Source organism: Rhinolophus sinicus, chromosome 14 (genome assembly GCF_057876585.1).
Source record: "Rhinolophus sinicus isolate RSI-liver-muscle chromosome 14, RSI-T2T, whole genome shotgun sequence".
Lineage (NCBI taxonomy): Eukaryota > Metazoa > Chordata > Mammalia > Chiroptera > Rhinolophidae > Rhinolophus > Rhinolophus sinicus.
In genome coordinates, this window is record NC_142514.1 from 5,276,099 (window position 1) to 5,294,496 (window position 18,398).

The 18,398-nt window shown below is 43.3% G+C and overlaps 1 long non-coding RNA gene across 1 annotated transcript in view; it reads left to right on the forward strand.

Annotated features, from left to right (window-relative positions):
• Nucleotides 1-18,398, forward strand: part of LOC109455265 (uncharacterized) — a 142,120-nt gene that overhangs the window by 93,615 nt on the left and 30,107 nt on the right. The window contains exon 7 of the long non-coding RNA XR_016018525.1: nt 15,072-15,202. This is a non-coding gene — a long non-coding RNA (uncharacterized LOC109455265). The remainder of the gene's footprint in view (nt 1-15,071; nt 15,203-18,398) is intronic.

Sequence of the window (18,398 nt, forward strand, 5' to 3'; positions counted from 1 at the left end):
GAGGGTAGTTCAATGAGTGATGGAATTTTCCACCAGAATCTGTGCCTCCATTACTTTTTCTTTGGGGGCCCAGTCTTCACTGAAATGAATCCAATGTAAAACTCTTAAAAATACCCAGAATGCAACACTTTTCAGGGATTTAATCTAATTGTCACGTAAGCTGAATCAATCACATTGAATGTTCTAAGTAGAGAAAATGAGTCAGCAACACTCAGTAGCAAGGTCAAGGGGGTCTCTAGCTTCAGCCTCTACTATCCTGGGGGGTCTGAGCTGATGTTTCTGCAACCTCTGAGCCTTGGGTGGGTGGCACTGTCCTCGAATGCCTCCTGTGGGCTCCCCTTCATGATTTCCACCTTATCTGGAAGAAGTCAAGCTACAATACTGCAAAGGAAATGGGGTGATTAGATGCTATAAGCAGTGACACAAATTCTGCCAACTAATTTGAGGTCAATAGCCAATCTTAAAATGAGTGAGAGAGTTGGGGGAGTGGGGGAGGAAGATGAAAGAGAGAGAGAGAGAGAGAGAGACAAACACACACACACTCTGGCATTCGTCCCAAGTATTTCACCCATAAACTGGTTTAGGCCGGTGAGACAGGATGTTCTGCAGAGCACAGCTCACGTGATCACAGTGTGAACAAACAGATGGTGCATCATTAACAAAATGCAAGGCTGCATTTCGTAGTTTTTGCAGGGTGTCAGCGACCCAGGCACTTTAATTAAAAACATAAAAAACAAAGTGGCCAAGGCTGAATTCCGTCCTGTTCAAGCTCGGCAATGCGGAGGGGCTGCCCGTGAACGCAGGCCCACTCATGTGCAAAGTGTGACTGATTTGCAGCCGGCTGTCCCCCTATATCGGACCTGTGGTTCTGCAGCACACGGTGGGATGGGGCAGCCCCAGGGCACAGACCCTGCCCCCCTTCCTCTTAGGGGACACGTGCAAGCCACAGGGAGTTCAGAGGACCAGGCCAAGCATAGGGTGAGTCCTGAGTATGCACAGGCAGGTGTCAGGTGTCACCTTGCTTCTCAGAAGCTGAGTCTAGGAGGGCCAGGAGGGCCAAACCATAGTCGCTGAGGAGCCCACGTAGGAACTTGGGACCAAAGGGCATGGGTGTCACGGATGCCCCACTCTGCTCTTGGCAGCATGAGGCCATGGTCAGGGCTCTGTGCCTGGGGCTCAAAAACCTTCTGTCCCAAACCCTGCTCCACCACCCACAAGTGGGGGGACACCTTACTAGTTAGGCTTGGTGTGCTCACCTGTGGGATTGTGACCGTGCTTTCCCCGTGAGAGAAGCAGTGGGAAGAGCAGGTGAGGCCCTGGCCAGTGTCGGCCACACCGGTGAACGTAGTTGTCCGGAGCTGGACTCCTTCCCCAGGAGCCCACCTTAACCCTGGGGACGGAGGCGTCACGGTGTGGGGACGCTGGGCTACAGGTTGCACCAGGAAAGAAAGGAAAGGGACCAGCAAGGCCAGGGATGGAAAACAGAGCCTAGAGCGACCAGGGAGCAGAGAGAAGTTCCCTGGAGTTGAAGGGGTGACACATGACACAGTGCCGGGTGGGGAATCACAGCCAGCTTGCCAAGAACTGTGTGACATCAAAGTCTTTATCTCCAGGCTAAGAGGAGCTGCTGGAGCTTTTAAGGAAGGAATTGATTGGGTGAGATACATGCTTTCAAAGGCTCCTGTGGTGCGTGTGGAAGGAAGGCACAGCCAGGCCAACCGTGCAGGTGAGGTGGCAGAGGTTTGCACCAAGGCGAGAAAGCCAGGGGGAGACGGTGGAGAGAGACGGAAATGGTGCAGGAAGCTGCGAGGAAGGCTGTAAGCATTTAGAAGTTTATGTAGTCGTGGCTTCTGAACGCATTAATGAAATCATTTGTAAGACTTTTTTTTTATTTTTTAAAGATTTTATTGGGGAAGGGGAACAGGACTTTATTGGGGAACAGTGTGCACTTCCAGGACCTTTCTCCAAGTCAAGTTGTTGTCCTTTCAGTCTTAGTTGTGGAGGGCGCAGCTCAGCTCCAGGTCCAGTTGCCGTTGCTAGTTGCAGGGGGCACAGCCCACCATCCCTTGTGAGAGTTGAACCAGCAACCTTGTGGTTGAGAGGATGCATTCCAACCCACTGAGCCATCCGGGAGCTCAGCGGCAGCTCAGCTCAAGGTGCCGTGTTCAATTTTAGTTGCAGGGGGCGCTGCCCACCATCCCTTGCGGGACTCGAGGAATTGAACTGGCAACCTTGTGGTTGAGAGCCCACTGACCCATGTGGGAATCGAACCGGCAGCCTTTGGAGTTAGGAGCATGGAGCTCCAAATGCCTGAGCCACTGGGCTGGCCCTGTAGCACTTTTTATGATCGTTTGCTCAAACCCAAATTTTCAATCATCCAACCAACTGAAGGTCCTAATCCCTTTAGATTTTAGGACTTCCACTGTTGTTAAATATTTTGTAGCAAGTCACAACATTCAATAATTCCATGTGCTTCTCTAAAGTGGCAGTATTGTTTGAGCCAGTACCATGTATGTGCCCTCATCATACACACACACCTGCACATACACACAAACATACCTGAAACTTTTACCTCGTCAACTTGGTGTGTAAATTTAATTCAATAACCACCAGAGAAAGAAAATTCACCTAATTTTTAGCGTTCTTTTTAACCCATCATACAATCCAGCCAGATGCAACATCCATTTATTGACCAACTATCATCTATGTTTGGCTCTTTGAGAGATGCTAAAAAAATAGTATTTTACCTGGGCCATCTGCTTAACACAGTCAATCGTGTTGGTGACATAAGATCTCCATACTAGAAACAAGAACAATGTGAGACAGGCTGTAACCACATGCTCCAGCCATTCAAAAAGGCCGTGAGTGTGCCAGTGCCAAAATTGGCATTCTATCTACAATTGCTATCGCCAACCCTCTCTGTCTATAAAAATCTTCTCTCTCCTTCAAGTGCTACTTCTTCCATGAATCTTTTTTTTTCCCCATCCCAAAGTGATCATTTGCTTTCAGTATTTTTAAAAATATATTATTTGATACTACAGAATATCAAACATAACATCTATGTTAATTAAGGTATAATAATGTAAAGAATCCTTGAGCCCAGCATGCAAACCAAGAACTGAAATATCACTGATAACTTGTATGTCTTCCTATGTCATTTTTCCCTTTCCGTCTCTACTCTCCTTTTCCCCAGGTAACCATGACCTTAAATTTTGTGTTTATCAAGGCTTTGCCTTTTTTTTTTTTAGATTATGTAATTTCTTTTCATATGTTTGGTTTTTTTAAGCAAAGTGTAATTTATGCACAGATTTTTAAATTTTTATTTATTTTTTTGTTGGGGAATATTGGGGAACAGTGTGTTTCTCCAGGGCCCATCAGCTCCAAGTTGTTGTCCTTCAATCTAGTTGTGGAGGGTGCAGCTCAGGTCCAAGTCCAGTCACCATTTTCAATCTTTAGTTGCAGGGGGCACAGCCCACCATCCCATGTGGGAATTGAACTGGCAACCTTGTTGTTGAGAGCTCGCGCTCAAACCAACTGAGACATCTGGCCACCTCTCCAGAAGCTCAGTGGTAGCTTGTTGTCTTCAATCTAGTTGTGGAGGGTGCAGCTCACTGGCCTATGTGGGAACTGAACCGGCAACCCTGTTGTCCACAGCTCGCGCCCTAACCAACTGAACCTTCCGGCCACCCCAACAATGCACAGATTTTAAGTGTACAGTTTGATGAGCTTTGAAAAATATTTGCATCCATAGAACCATTATCCCATTCAAAAATATATTTCCATTACCCCAGAAATACCTATCCATTCTTCTCTCTCCATAAATTAGTTTTGCCTGTTTTAGAATTTTGTATAAATGGAATCATGATATTTATTCTTTTGTGTTAGTTTCTTATTATTGTCCATGATAACATTTTTGAGATTCACCATGTGATTGAGAGTATCAGTGGTTGTTTATTTTTATTGTGGAGTAGTATTTTATTGTATGAATATCCTGCACTTTGTTTACGCCTGTCTTTGTTGATCTATCCATGCACATTGTTTCCAGTTTGAGGCTTTTGCAAATAATACTATGGGGGATTTTTTTTTATACATCATTATTTTTTTAAATATATAGGGCAGGAGGAGGGTTTTATCTCAAATGTATATGTGTTTGCTTATTATTTAGTTTTGCTGGGTTTTGAGCTCTGTAATAATGGCATCATGTTGTATGTAATGTTTGGGAACTTTTTCCCCCATTTAACATTTTTTCTCCAGGATTAATCTATGTTATGACATGCAACTGATTTTTAAATATAGCTCTTACAGGCAGCGATCTTGTTAAACGATCATACTATTTTTAAAAAATCTCTATTGTATTTTTGGATTTTGTATATAGAAAATGATATCATCTGCAGATAATAACTGTCTTGTTTCTTCTTTTGTAGTCCTTATGCCTTGAACTTATTTTTCTTGTTATTTTATTCAGTAGAATGCCAGTAAATTTTGAGGAAAATTAGTGATTGTGGCACACTTGTCTTTTTCCTAATCCTAAAGGGAATACTTGGAACATTTTAATATTTATACAGTTTGTTTGCTTATATTCTCTACCAGATTAGGGAAGTTTATTCTAATTTTAGTTTACTAAACTAATATTAGTTCACTAAAGTTTTTTTTAAATTGAAATGAGTATAAAAATTTATCAACTCTTTTTGTGCCTCCATTGAGATGATCAGATGTTGTTTCTCATTCAATCTGTTATTGGGTGAATGACTACCTGAAGTTGGCTACTGTCTACTGGAAAACAAAAGTAAGTAGACTACCTATCAACTTGCTGAATTGTTGGGAGCAAAGCAGTATCTACACAAGAAAAGAGATCACTACCTCAAATGTGCAGACAGAGAAACATTTATCTATCAAATACCATGAACAACCAAGGAGACTTGGGAGCACAGAGAAAAAAAAATGAAAAATCTCCAGAAACCAAGCTCAAAGACATAGAAGACTGTGATTTAAATGACAAAGAACTCAAGACTGCAGTTATGAAGAAACTCAATGACATACAAGAAAACTCGGAAAGGCAGTTCAATTAACTCAGGAATAAAATTAATGAACAAAAGGAGTACTTTACCAAAGAGATTGAAACTATAAAAGGAACCAAACAGAAGTTATGGAGCTGACGAACTCAATAAATGAGATGAACAATGCAGTAGAGAGCATTGAAAATAGAGCAGAACAGATGGAAAGAGAGAATTAGCAAACTTGAAGATAGAAACCTAGAAGTGACCCAAGAGGAAGAAGAGAACTGAGAGTTAAGAAAAACGAAAGAACTCTTTGAGAACTATCTGACTACATTACAAAGGTCAAAGGGAGGAGAAGAGAGGGAACGGGAACAGAGAACCCACTCAAATAAATAATTGATGAGAACTTCCAAAACCTATGGGAAGAATGGGACTTGAATAGAGGAAGTAACAGAACACCTAATTATATCAATGCAAAAAGACCTTCTCCAAGACACATTTCATTCAAACTGTCAAAAATTAATGACAAAGAAAGAATTGTCAAGATAGCCAGTGGAAAAAAGACTGTAACCTACAAAGGAAACTCAATTAAATTATCATCAGATTTCTTAGTAGAAACATTACAAGATAGGAGAGAGTGGAAGGAAACAGTCAAATTATTGAAAGAGAGAAACCATCTACCAAAGATAATATATCCAGCAAAGTTTCTTTCAGATATGAGGAGAAAACAAAGGCTTTACTAGACAAACAAAAACTGAGGAAAGTTGACACCACAAATCTGCTTACAAGAAATGTTGAAAGGAGCTCTTCTACCAGAAACCAAAACTTTGAGTAAGATGATTAGCAGACAGGCAGAATCAGGAAATTGCAAATCTATTTCAGAATAGGTTATTAAACACTTAATTTATAACATAAAAGTTAAAGGCAGGGAAAGGGCATTAAAAATAACTATATAGAGCAATTTAGTAACAAATGCACAACATAAAAAGGGATACTTTGTGACGACAAAATCATAAAAAGTGAGGAGAAAAAGGACTGAAGAAGTACAAGTGAATGAAGGTAAGAGGCAAGCAGAAAAAAAGGACTGTTGTATGCATGAGATATTTTATGCAAACCTAATGATAACAGCAAAACAAAAACCCAGAGCTGAGACATGAAACATAAAAAACAGGAAATGGAGGAAAAAAATCATAGAAAACTGCTGAACTAAAATAGCAGACAGAATCACAAGGGAAAAGAAACAATGGAGATACAGAGCAACCAGAAAGCAAAAGATAAAATGGCTATGGTAAGTCCTCATTTATCAATAATTGCCCTAAATGTAAATGCACTGAGCTCACCAATCAAAAGATGCAGAGCAGTGGGATGGATTAGAGAAAAATTGATATTCTCTAATAGTTGCATTCAGGGTTATAAATAAGTCCATTGGATCAAGGTTATTAATCAAATTATCCAAATATATGATTTTTTATTAATTTTTTTTGCTGCTTAACTTACCAGTAATTGAGAAATACTGTGGATTTGTCCATTTTTCTCTGTAATTCTATCAGTCTTTGATTTACATGGTGTGAGACTTTTAAATTAGGTGTATACAAATACAAGTATATTTAGAATTCTCGTGTCTTCCTGGTGAATTGGAATTTTTATCATTATATAGTAGCAACATTTTTTGTCTTAGAGCCTATTTTTTTCAATATTGATATAGTCATGCCAGTTCTCCTTTGGTTAATTCAAAGGATATGTTCCTGGTCTATCTTTTTCCATCCTTTTACTGTCCACTTTTCCAAGTCCTTTTGCTTTAGGTGTCTCCCAAACAAGATTTCTCCCAGTATGATGATGTCAGCCTTTTAACTTACGGATTTAACCCATTTCTATTTGGGAGGATCGTGAATATTGTGATATGTAAGTTTCCACTGTCTTAATGAAGGGCATTGGAGAGGATGAGCCCCTGGGTGATATATTTTTGTCAGTAATCAAACCAAGTCATGTGACAACCCAGGCGTGTTGATTGTCTTTGATTCTTCCTCAACATGTTTCTACTTCATCTTGAAAAAAAAAATGTTCCTTTCTGATTAGAGATCGGGATGCCACCAAATCTTTGGGAAATTAATGAATCCACATAATTTCTCAAAGCTTTTTTTCAGGAAACTTGAAGCGGTAGCAGACTGTTGAGGAGAAAGCATGGGCTTTAGTGCTGGGCAGAGCTGACTGCTCGCCTTGCTCGGCCACTTTCTAGCTGTGTGATTGGGTAGTTTCCTTACTCTCTCTGAATTTATTTCTTCATCTGGAAATCAAGAATGATCATAGCTGCTTCCCTAAGATCTTTACCACGTGAAAAGAATTGCAGGTGCCCAACAAATGTTCACGCACTGTCTTCTTCTCCTTCCTCTTTCCAGGGCCATGGCCTGGATGACGTGAAGACTATTTTGTAAATATTACAAATCAGATGTGTCCGTGCGATTACTGCTTATGAAAATCACTTTATGTCCTGAGTCAGGTAATTCATCTCAACCCAAAGAGAGATTTGTGTTGTTCTGGTTGACAAAAGCTTTGTAAAAACAATGTCAGCTTCATTTCAGCAGCCTATTCTGTGTTGGTCTTCGATTTCAAGCCATTACTGAGCTTTCTGAAGCTTTTTGTTTGCTTTTTTTTTTAGGGTAGTTAGAGTGTGACTTAGGTAATATAATTGCATCCTCAGGAATTCACAGAGATCAAAACACAGATCTGTAATGGTGCCAGGAAGAATAAGTAGTTCCCAGTGTGTAAGAGTAGAAAAGCACAAGAAAGCTAAAAAACACCCAAAGTCTGAATCCTGTACAGACGAGGAACTTAGTGGTCTCTTTCCTGAGCTCTTCTGACCCATCAAATCTTGATAAAACGAAGTATTAACAATCTATCAGAGATCTCGTCTTGTTCCTCTTCCCTTGTTTTTTATCGTCACCAAATACTTTGAGTATCTGTGGGTGTTAGAATTAGATAGTTTTTGTGTGATTGGTCATTTGGCCAGAATGTATTTATGTATCACTATGTGCTTAGTACTGGGTTTTTTTGTGTGTGTTTTTCCTCATGCTCTCTAGCAGTTTGGAGTCTAGTATGGGATCTCAAAACGTAAGATTAAATAGAGGATGTGTTTGAATACATGCAAAAGCGAGGCCATCAACTTTGAGCTTTTTTACGCATGTCATGGTTTGGCTAAGGTGGAAGCATGGGACCATCAGGAAAGGGTTATTAGAGACACTGCTGGTGCCCAAAATCTTGTGACAGTGGTGCTGCCACTCTCTGACTGTGTGATCTTGGGCAAGCTGCTTCAGTCCTGAATAGAGGGTGCTGGTATATTTTTAATGGAGTAGATGTAAGGATTAAATGAGTCAGGATATGTAAAGCACTTGTGTCTAGAGCTTCCCGACCAACGTGCAGGGCACACAGGTTTCCAGTGGGTGACAGACTGCTGGCCCCGCACTCCTGGCTATGAGCATCCCCTCTACACCCCGTGTGCCTGAAACATCGCATCTCCTCTGAGGGCCGTGACAGACAAAGCCTGGAGGGCGCACGCGGTCTGGTTCTCTGGGCCTGAGGGAGGGGTGTTGGGAGATGAATGCATTGTGTAGCAAGACAAGGCCCCCGTTAAGAGTCTGTATTTGGTCTATTGGCCTCAGTGGTTTTTGAGCTTTTATTTGATCTGTCGGCAACAAAAGTAGTTGACACTTGTGAGCACCTCTAAGACCAAAAGCAATTGCAGTGATTTGTGCCTCTGCTATTCTCAGGAGTCGGAATATAATTTGAATTAAAAATGATTCTTTAACGTAAACATTTGTACTAGGGAGTGAATTCCTACTCTCTCCTTCAATCTCTCAGATTGATTTCAAGTTGTCATACCTGAAAAGTGTGAGTCGTGGAACAGCTCGCTTGGTCTGTCCTGTCTGTCACATGCTCAGTGGCACTAGGGAGTTAGGGATTCATATTAAACGCACCCAGTGAAACAAGAAGTGGCATGTGGCTCGTTGTAGAAGGTCGGATGGGCACATCGGTTCCTAATCTCTCTCCTTTGTATCTCTTTGGCGATTTCCATAATTAAAAGTTTTTAAACATTTGCTCAGATAATTAAAAGGCCCTTCTATAGGATAAAGAGTGATATGGCATTATGATAAACTGTTGTTTATGTTCTTATAACATTTTTAAAACACTAGAAGGCATCTGTAGAACTTGTTTCTTGTCTGATTTCTCTGCTTTCTTTCCTTCATTTTTTTTGTTTTTGTTTTTCTCTGTCTCCCTTATTTCTCTTTTTTCTTTTTCTTTTTTAATCAAACGCTTATGAAATGTTACACTCATGAAGAGCTGACAGTGACATAGACAGTGGCCAGGCTATACAACTGATAACAAAACTAGTTTTTCTTAGTAACTAGTTAAACGAGCTGCAATTGTTTCATCAATAAAACCGTTGACTAAGAGGCATCTTGAGTACTTTTTCAAGAATGGGAAGGGTTTTGTCGTTGTTGTTGTTTTAAGTGTGTTTTTCCAGGACCCATCAGCTCCAAGTCAAGTAGTTGTCTCAATCTAGTTGTGGAGGGCGCAGCTCACACTGACCCAAGCGAAGATCTAACCAGCAACCCTGGTGTTAAGAGCACCGCGCTCTAACCAGCTGACCTAACCGGCCGCCTCAAGAATTGGAAGGGGTTTTAATGGAAGAATGTCAATATATGTTCTCCTAGTCTATGGAGGTCTGAAAAAGAGGGAAGATTTTAAAATAAAATCTTGCCTCTGAAGGAAGAGTTGAAAGATGGTAAGCTTCCATAAATCAATCAACCCATCGCAGTGAGTTCAGATGCTTTGCCAGGCGCTGTGTTAGCACTGGGGGCAAATGGACAGTGGCTGTAACCCCTGGTGATGAAGTGGAGAAGTGGCCTTCCCTAGATGGTGGCACCCCACGGGCCTCGGCTGGGGGCCTCTGAGTTTGTCTCAGGCAAACCAAAACAGTGAGGACCTGAGCATTTGTACTGGCTGCTAAACACAGAAGAAGAAAAAACCCCTGAAAAAATAAAATTAGTGTTTAAATATCTATGAAATGTAACATATCAATATTGCTAGTTTATAATTTACAATCCATAAACGTCTCCTCGCATTGGACAGCTACGTGCAAGGTTACACATTTATTCCCACGTGCACAAATTTCCAAGTTTGCATGATGCTTACTGAGAAAGTCATAGACAATCATAAATTAGTTATTTGTAGCCTAATAACATTTTTTATTTAAAGTTATATTTATTTTTAATTATAGTAAAATACACATAACAAAATTTAGCATCTTAATCGTTTTTAAGTGTAAAGTTCATTAGTGTTAAATACATTCACATTGTGTGCAATCCATCTCCATGTAGCCTAATAATTTCAAAGGCAAAATTGCAAAAGTTTCAAATATTTTCATGGAAAGAAGTACAGTTAACTAGGGGACCTGTCTGATACAATGTGGGATGGGCCCCCTCCATAAAGAGTCTTTAGATCTAAGGGTTTTGAAAACAGTCCTAGGACACATAAGAGATTTTTAAAAATTTCCTTGATTATATAAACACACAATTTTTGCATACTTCAAAAGATGCTAGAAAGTACATATAGGAAAATTTAAGATGACCCCATACTGAGAGACAACCACCATTAACATTTTGATTAAAAATACTTTCTAAAGTTTTTTCTATGCTTGAGGCCTCAATACACATACACAGGTTTTTTTAACAGCCTTTTTGAGATATCATTTACACACCATTTAATTCACCCATTTAAAGTGTACAGTTTAGTGGTTTTTAGTATATTCGTAGAGTTGTGCAACCATCATCAAAATCAATTTTAGAACATTTCTATCATCTCAAGAGGAAACCAAAGTACCCATCAGCTGTCACCCCACATTTCTCCCCAAACCACTCCCATCCCTGCCCTAGGCAACCACTAATCTACTTTCTGTTTCTGTGGATTGACCAGTTCTGGATATTTCATCTAGATTGAATTAGACATGTAGTCTTTTGTATCTTGCTTCTTTCACTAAGCATAAATTTTCCAAATTCTTCCATGTTGTAGCATGTAAATAATATTCCGTTATATGGACAGGCAATATTTTATTTATCCATTGATTAATTGATAAGACATTTGGGTTGTTTCCACTTTGAGACTATTATGAATAATACTTCTATTAAATTCGTGTGAAAGTTTTTTTGTGGACATACATTTTCATTTCTCTTGGGTATATACCTAGGAGTGGAATTGCCGGGTCATATGGTGACTGTTTAATCTTTTGAGGAGCTGCCAGACTGTTTTCCAAAGCAGCTGCACCATTTTATGTTCCCACCAGCAAAGTACGAGGTTTCCAGTTTCTCCCTATCCTCACCAACACTTACTATTTTTGGTCATAGCCATCCTAGTGGTTGAGAAGTGGCACATAAATAGGTTTTTAAGGGGGAGGAGGGGTGGCCAATTAGCTCAGTTGGTTAGAGCTTGGTGCTGATAACACCAAGGTTGTGGGTTTGATCCCCCACATGGGCCACTTTCAGCTGCGTCCTTCTTAAAAAAAAAAAAAACGAAAGGAAAAAAAAAAAAAAGAAAGAAAAGAAAAAAAGGAGAAAAAGAGATGAGGTCATTTAATATGCACATTTTTGTTTATTACTTTTTCATGTAACATTTAATGGTAGGTATCAATCCAAGTCAACAAATATACTAATTTTTAAAACCTGCATGGTATTCCATTAAAAAGTAGTCTAATAATTATGTAGTTAACCTCTGTTGTTGGGCATTGCACTTCCTTTCAGTTTTTGCTATTATATACAGCGCTGCAGTAGCCAGCCTCACACTTTCGTGTATATCTTGTGCATTTGTTCCTTTATTTCTCCTGTATGTTAAAATGCTTGCCTTTCTAAGATCTTTGATTGATATTTTGCCAAATATCTTTCCAGAAAGATTCCACTCATGTATCCCCCCATATCCTAATCCATAGTGGTTCCTATATTAAAAATTTTTTAATGTGATAATCTAAAAAAATCTCATTTTAATTCAAATACCTTTGATTACTAATGTGATAAAACATCTTTTTGTGGCATATCAACAATTTTTTAAAAATTATCTAGTGGCAATCTTTGTCTATTGAAAAATTCATCTTTTTTTATTGATTTGTAAGACCTCTTTATGTAATTTAATCTGCTTTTTTATGTTTGCAGAAAATGTTTGTCATCAGTCTTTTAACTTTGATTATGGCATTTTTGCATTCAGCTGCATAAATACTTATGTATTCAAATCTCAGGATTTTTGAAGTTATGGTTTCTTGCTCTGGAATGGAAAGTTCTTCCTCAGCCCTACATTACGACAATATTTACTTATGTTTTCATCAAATACTTTAATATATTTTTAAGAATCAACTCTTTAATCCGTGTAAAATTTATTTTTGTATAAGATGTGAGGTAGGGATCTAGCTTTTTTCTTTTTTCCAAATCATGAGTCAGTTGTCCCAAAACTATGTGGTAAATAATCATTCTAAGATGATTCAACATGCTATATTTTGTCATATGCTCAATTCCCACGTTTACTTGAGTCAGTTTATGAACTTACTATTCTGTCACTTGTTATTTTAGTTACCATAGCTTCATCATGGGTTTTTTTAATTTTTAGGACAAATGCCCCCTCAATACTGTTTTTCTGAAAAAAGAAAGAAAGAAAAGTTTTGGCTATTCTTCATATATTTGTTCCAAACAAATTTTTTAATCATTTAGTTAATTAAAAAACAAAACCAAAAAATCCTAATGGGATTTTGAATGGACTTGAGTTACAGTTATAGATTACTTTGGGGAAGAATGGATAGCTGCTGTATTAGTCCAGTTCTCTGCAGGAAATTGGTGGCTCCGTCAAACTGGGTAATGTCACCAGAATTTATTTACAGAGGCCTGGCACGTTTGCTGGGGCTCGGAAGTGAGGCAGGGGTGGGGTTGGGTGTGGGTGACTGTGGCCTCCCCCAGCTCTGAAGGGACCAGGGCACCCGGGAGAGAAGGAAGAGCTGTATGGTGACTTCACCTGGCAGGCACAGTGGCCTTTCGTTTCTCTTCTCCTGACCTCTGTCTCTGGCTGGCCAGACGCAACCAAAGCCAGAGGGCAAAGGACCTCAGAGCAGGATGGGGCAGGATGGAGAGTGGGCCTCGGGGGTGAAGGCAACAGAAGCAGCATCCTTGCAATCTCAGGCCATCGGCACATAACTTAGTCAAAGTTGAGGTGAGAAAGGTAAAAAAACAATTTTTACCCATTGTAAGGGAGATTCATCCCCAGCAATCCCCCCCTCCGCCACACACACACACACACACACACACACACACACACACACACACACACATTTTATTAAATCCCCAGTTGGCTTTGGGCTGCCCTTGCGGTATTTGGTCCGGCAGCCTTGTCTCTCCTGGACGGGGCTCATGAAAGCAGTATCATGTCCCTAGTCCCAGAACGCAGTCCAGCATTAGGCCCTCAACTGAACGGACCCACTAACAAAGTTTAGAAGCCATGGGTGTGGGTCACTGGTCAGTTATTTAGATTTAGTCAAAAGTGGCAGGGGTGTTTTAAGTTTATTTTAATGCTGCATTTTAATTTTTCTTCAGCCGTCTGGGGAGATGATGGGAGAGGGAGGTGGTGTGAGGATGGTAGTCCGAAGCCACCTGGGACCTCACCCTGCTTCCTGTGACTGTCCCCTCTGCTGAGCCCCTGCCTGACTCCCTGCAGTGGCCTTTGATCCCAGGGGTCTCTGGAGCTGAGGGAATTACATTTGTTGGGTTGTTTCAGGAGAAACTCGGGAGGAAGAAGGGTCAGACGTGTGGATAAACTGGATGCAGTTCTCACCTGTGTCCTTACAGACCGTATCTGTGGATGATTTTGGCTTCCACGGAAACCCACACGGGAAAAAGCCAGACCTGAGAATTTCTGAGTTCCTCCTCTGTGATTGTTGAGTCTGAAGGGAGATGGCATGGGCTCGCCCAGCCCGTTGTTCTGAGTCTAGTGTCTGGTGAGCGTAAATCATAGTTTGAACACCTTCTCTGGCCAAGACACTTTTCTTTGCTCTGGGTCCATGAATAGCCAGTACATGTCCTCATTTCAAAATGAAAGAACTTGGGAATGAACGAGAAAAATGCATCGCCCCTGGACAAACAAGGCAAAGCAGGTGGTCCACAGACCAAAGATCAGTCGTGCTGTGTTCACATCGAAAGGCTAATGCATCGTTCAGAGACTCATGGTGCTCTGCTTACCATTTCCCCTGAGCTAAGGACAAGGGGGAACTGGTTAGAATCGCTCCAGGAAGTTTACATTATAGTGAAGGAACAGTCCACCCACAGGAAGGGGTCCTAGATGATTCTGCTGTGGCTCGGGGAGGACACACATGTTTTGGTACCTGTTCCCCCAGTGACAGAGAGACTCGAGCACGTACATCTTGGGTGGGCTCCAACTACAGTGCTTTGAAGTTCAGGGGGATCGAAACCTCGCTGAACCCTGTTTATGAGCCAGCATCGCAGATGAAAACTTAGATGATGACAGATATCTGAACGCTTGCCTGAGCAAACTGGGCTGAGCCGTCCTGCTCGTGTTTGGTGTCGCTTCTCAAAAAGGCGACTTTGGCATTTATTAGGCATTACATCATTCTCTCTTTCATGAGCTGAAATTATGAAATATCAAGAAAGAAGGAATTAAGTAGATGGGACTAGGGGTTGTGAGACGTTTCGCTACGATGACCTTACATAAGGTGATGACATGAGCAGGCTTATTCACCCAGCCCTTCCCTTGTTTGGACAGTGACTGGGCCATTCAAGATGTTTTGGAAGCAACTAGAAATAGGACCAATTGCCATATTCTGAGGTAGGAAGAACATGTGTCTTGGGCTGGAAACGAGAAAACCAAAGAGGCAGCGAACGATTGGGGAGTATGTATTAGTCGGTTACGCTTCAAAACATTTACAGCAATCCATGTGCATTCTAAAAGCAATCAATGTCAGGCTTTTTAAATCCTTTCTCTGGGGATCATGACAATACAAAGCCACTCAGAATCGGCCTTTCGTTTCTGGTGCAGGTTTCGGCAGAGTCTGGTCATCATCCTCGTGGGGGATCACAGGGCTGCTGCCTGTGACTGTGCGGCACACCCCAGGAGAGACCCTAAAAGGCCCTAGTCCTTTTAGTGTCATCTGCTGTCGCTCCAAATAGGTAAGGTGCGCCACAGGAAGCAGGGTGAGGTCCTAGGTGGCTTGAGCCGTTCGTATCTGGTGGTATAACCGTTCGTATCTGTTCCACCGCCACTGCTGTACCATTAGCAAGGCACCAAGGAGAGTGTGCTGAGGGCCGAGACAGGATGACAGCCTGTTTCCGAGGGCTTGGGGTAAAGCTGGATGTTAAAACAAATACTTGTGAAAGAACTCAGAGACAAGAAAGCAGTGGCCTGGTTGGGAGTCTATTCTTGAGTTATGGGAGAGTGGCAGCGTTACAGGAAGGTTGGGCCGCAGATGTTGTGGAATTGAAGACACGCAGAGTGGCGTGAATGAGCCCACGCAGGAGGCCGCTGCAGCCATCCCAGGGCCAGGCTATGAGAGCTTGAACCAGAGGAGAATGAGAGGAACAGTGCGAAGGAAGGGAAAAGAAGACATGGAGACAGCTTGCACCTGGGAAGGAGAGGGAAGTGCTGGAGCCTGGGGGAGCTGCCATGGGCCTGGGCAGGCCGGGCTGGGCTGGGAGGGACGGGGCAGGGCAAACGTGGGTCCTGAGTTATAGTGCACGCGGGGCCCCCAAGAGGCGTCCCGTGCCAAGCAATTCGAAACACAGGATTGGGGTGCGTGACCAAGCTGCAGATAAGGATTCAGAGTCATCGTCCTGGAAATGAAAAGGTGAAGTCAGGAGAATGGATGAGGGCCCCAAGGACCCAGACTCTCTCCCTCCCTCCCTCCCTCCCTCCCTCCCTCCCTCCCTCCCTCCCTCCCTCCCTCCTTCCGTCCTTCATCTCCTTTCTATATTTCTCTCTTTCCCCAACCTCCCTCCCCCTTCCCCCCTCTCTCTTCCTCTGTCTCTCTCTTTCTTTCTTCCAGTGCCCCCCTTTTTAAAAAGTTCTTTTTACCTCTCCCTTTCCTGCTTGCGCTCCCCTCTCTCTCACTGTCAGTCCTCTAATGTATTTGATGGGTGGTGTTTGGTTTTTTATAAGGTCTTGCAGTTTATGTACTGCTCTTTAAGTTCACATACTTTTGGTAACTTTTTTTTTATTTTTTTTAAAAAAGATTTTATTGGGGAAGGGGAACAGTACTTTATTGGAGAACAGTGTGTACTTCCAGGCCTTTTTTCCAAGTCAAGTTGTTGTCCTTTCAGTCTTAGTTGTGGAGGGCGCAGCTCAGCTCCAGGTCCAGTTGCCCATTGCTAGTTGCAGGGGGCACAGCCCACCATCCCTTGCGGGAGTCAAACCGGCAACCTTGTGGTTGAGAGCCCGCGCTCCAACCAACTGAGCCATCCGGGAGGCAGCTCAGCTCAAGGTGCCGTGTTCAATCTTAGTTGCAGGGGGCAGAGCCCACCATCCCTTGTGGGACTCGAGGAGTTGAACCAGCAACCTTGTGGTTGAGAGCCCACTGGCCCATGTGGGAATCGAACCGGCAGCCTTCGGAGTTAGGAGCATGGAGTTCTAACCTCCTGAGCCACCAGGCCGGCCCCACTTTTGGTAACTTTTTGTTTTGGAATAATTTCAAATTTACTGAAAAGTTGCAAGAATAGTACAAGGAACTCCCCGTATACCCTTTATTCGGATTCAGTCATTTGCCCCATTTGTGCATCATTCTCACTCTCTCTTCCCAGCTCCCTCTTTCTCCCCCGCCCCCCACACATCTGAGCTCACATCTGAACCATCTGAGGGTCAGTAGGACGCTTTGTACGTGTCTAACTCAGTGCATGTTTTCCAACAGTGAAGACATCCTCGTACACAACCCCAACAAAGTGATGAAAATCACCAAATTTGATATGAACAGAAAGCCGTTGTCCAAACCACAAGCCATCTTCACACTTCACCAACTGTCCCAATATTGTCCCTGTAGCTTTTCTCCTGGTTCTGGGACGTATCCAGGACGGCAGAGAGTGTTTCGCCACTGGCTTCTCCACCCACACCTGACATGCCTGGGCCTCCGTGTGTCCCAGGCCTGAGAGCAAACGCCGCCCCCCTCGTGCTCCTGGTGAAGTGGGTGGTGAGCCCTCCTCACGGTGGCACCGCATGTTGCTCTTTAGCTTTGTCAGGGCCACCTTTACCTTCCTTTCTGCCCTAGAGGAGATCTCCAGGGACATGTCCGTCAGTTGCTCTGCAGGGACTCCCAGTGGCCTCTCTGTTGCCCGGCTGTGGGACCTTGGGCAGCTCAGCCCATTTGTTCATCTGTGAAACTAGAATGCGCCCATTTCCCTGGGGTTTTCTGGGGATTGGACGGATCTGTTAGGAGCATTAAGTGACAGATGGTGCTCAGGAAATGAGAGCCACTCTCTTCCTCCTCCATCTTCATTTCATCAGCAACATTGTCACTGTCAACTGGCCCCTGGGTCGTAGGTGCTCAGTGAAAGGTTTGTGCGACGACTGAGTTTAGGCTGAGCAAACATTTGGTAATATGTGAGGTGATGGGGGGGCACCGGGAAAAGAGTGGCGGCTTCCAGGAGGGTGTTTAGAGCTGGACCGACTGTATCATCAAGCCCCGTCGCCCTGCAAATTCCACAGTTAGGAGACTCGTGGGCACCGACAGGGGAGAATGAAGGAAACGCGAGGAGGCGGGATGCACTAGAAGTTGACTCAGCGAGCACAGCGGTGTGGGCAGGCATGTGGCAGGATTGCTGTGGCGGTGCTGGGTGCTCACATGCCACTGGGGCAGGGACCTTCTGGATTGATCCGCGGGCAGGTTCACTGTGGCCTTCACGGCTCCCATGAATTGAGCACTCGCTGGATTTCAGGCTCTGTGTCTGGAAGGCAGGTATGCTTATTCCCACCTGAGCATGAGCTGAGTCTAGGGCTTGAGAGAGTAGGGCCACACAGGTAGGAGATGGGAGAGCTGACACTCAGCAAAGGGCCCGGATGGTGAGGGCAGAGCCTGTAGGGAGGGGAACTGAGAAAGCTTCTCCCTGAAACTGGGCCAGAAGGACTGGGAAGCAGCAGTTCTGAGAGGGGATGGAGGGAATGGAAGGCCTCCTGTAGTAGAGCTGGGGTGGGGGGCAGTGTTTCTAGGAAGGAAACTGAGAGGTGTGTGAAAGGACAGGCCAGGTGTGGTGCACAAGGCCGGGCCTGGGTCCTTCGGAGCTTTCTGTGATTTGTGAGCTGGGGGTGGGGCCCAGGGTGGGGATTGGTGAAGGAGCAGGGTCCCCAGCAGGCAGGAGGGGTGGAGCCCGGGGTGGGGGAGGG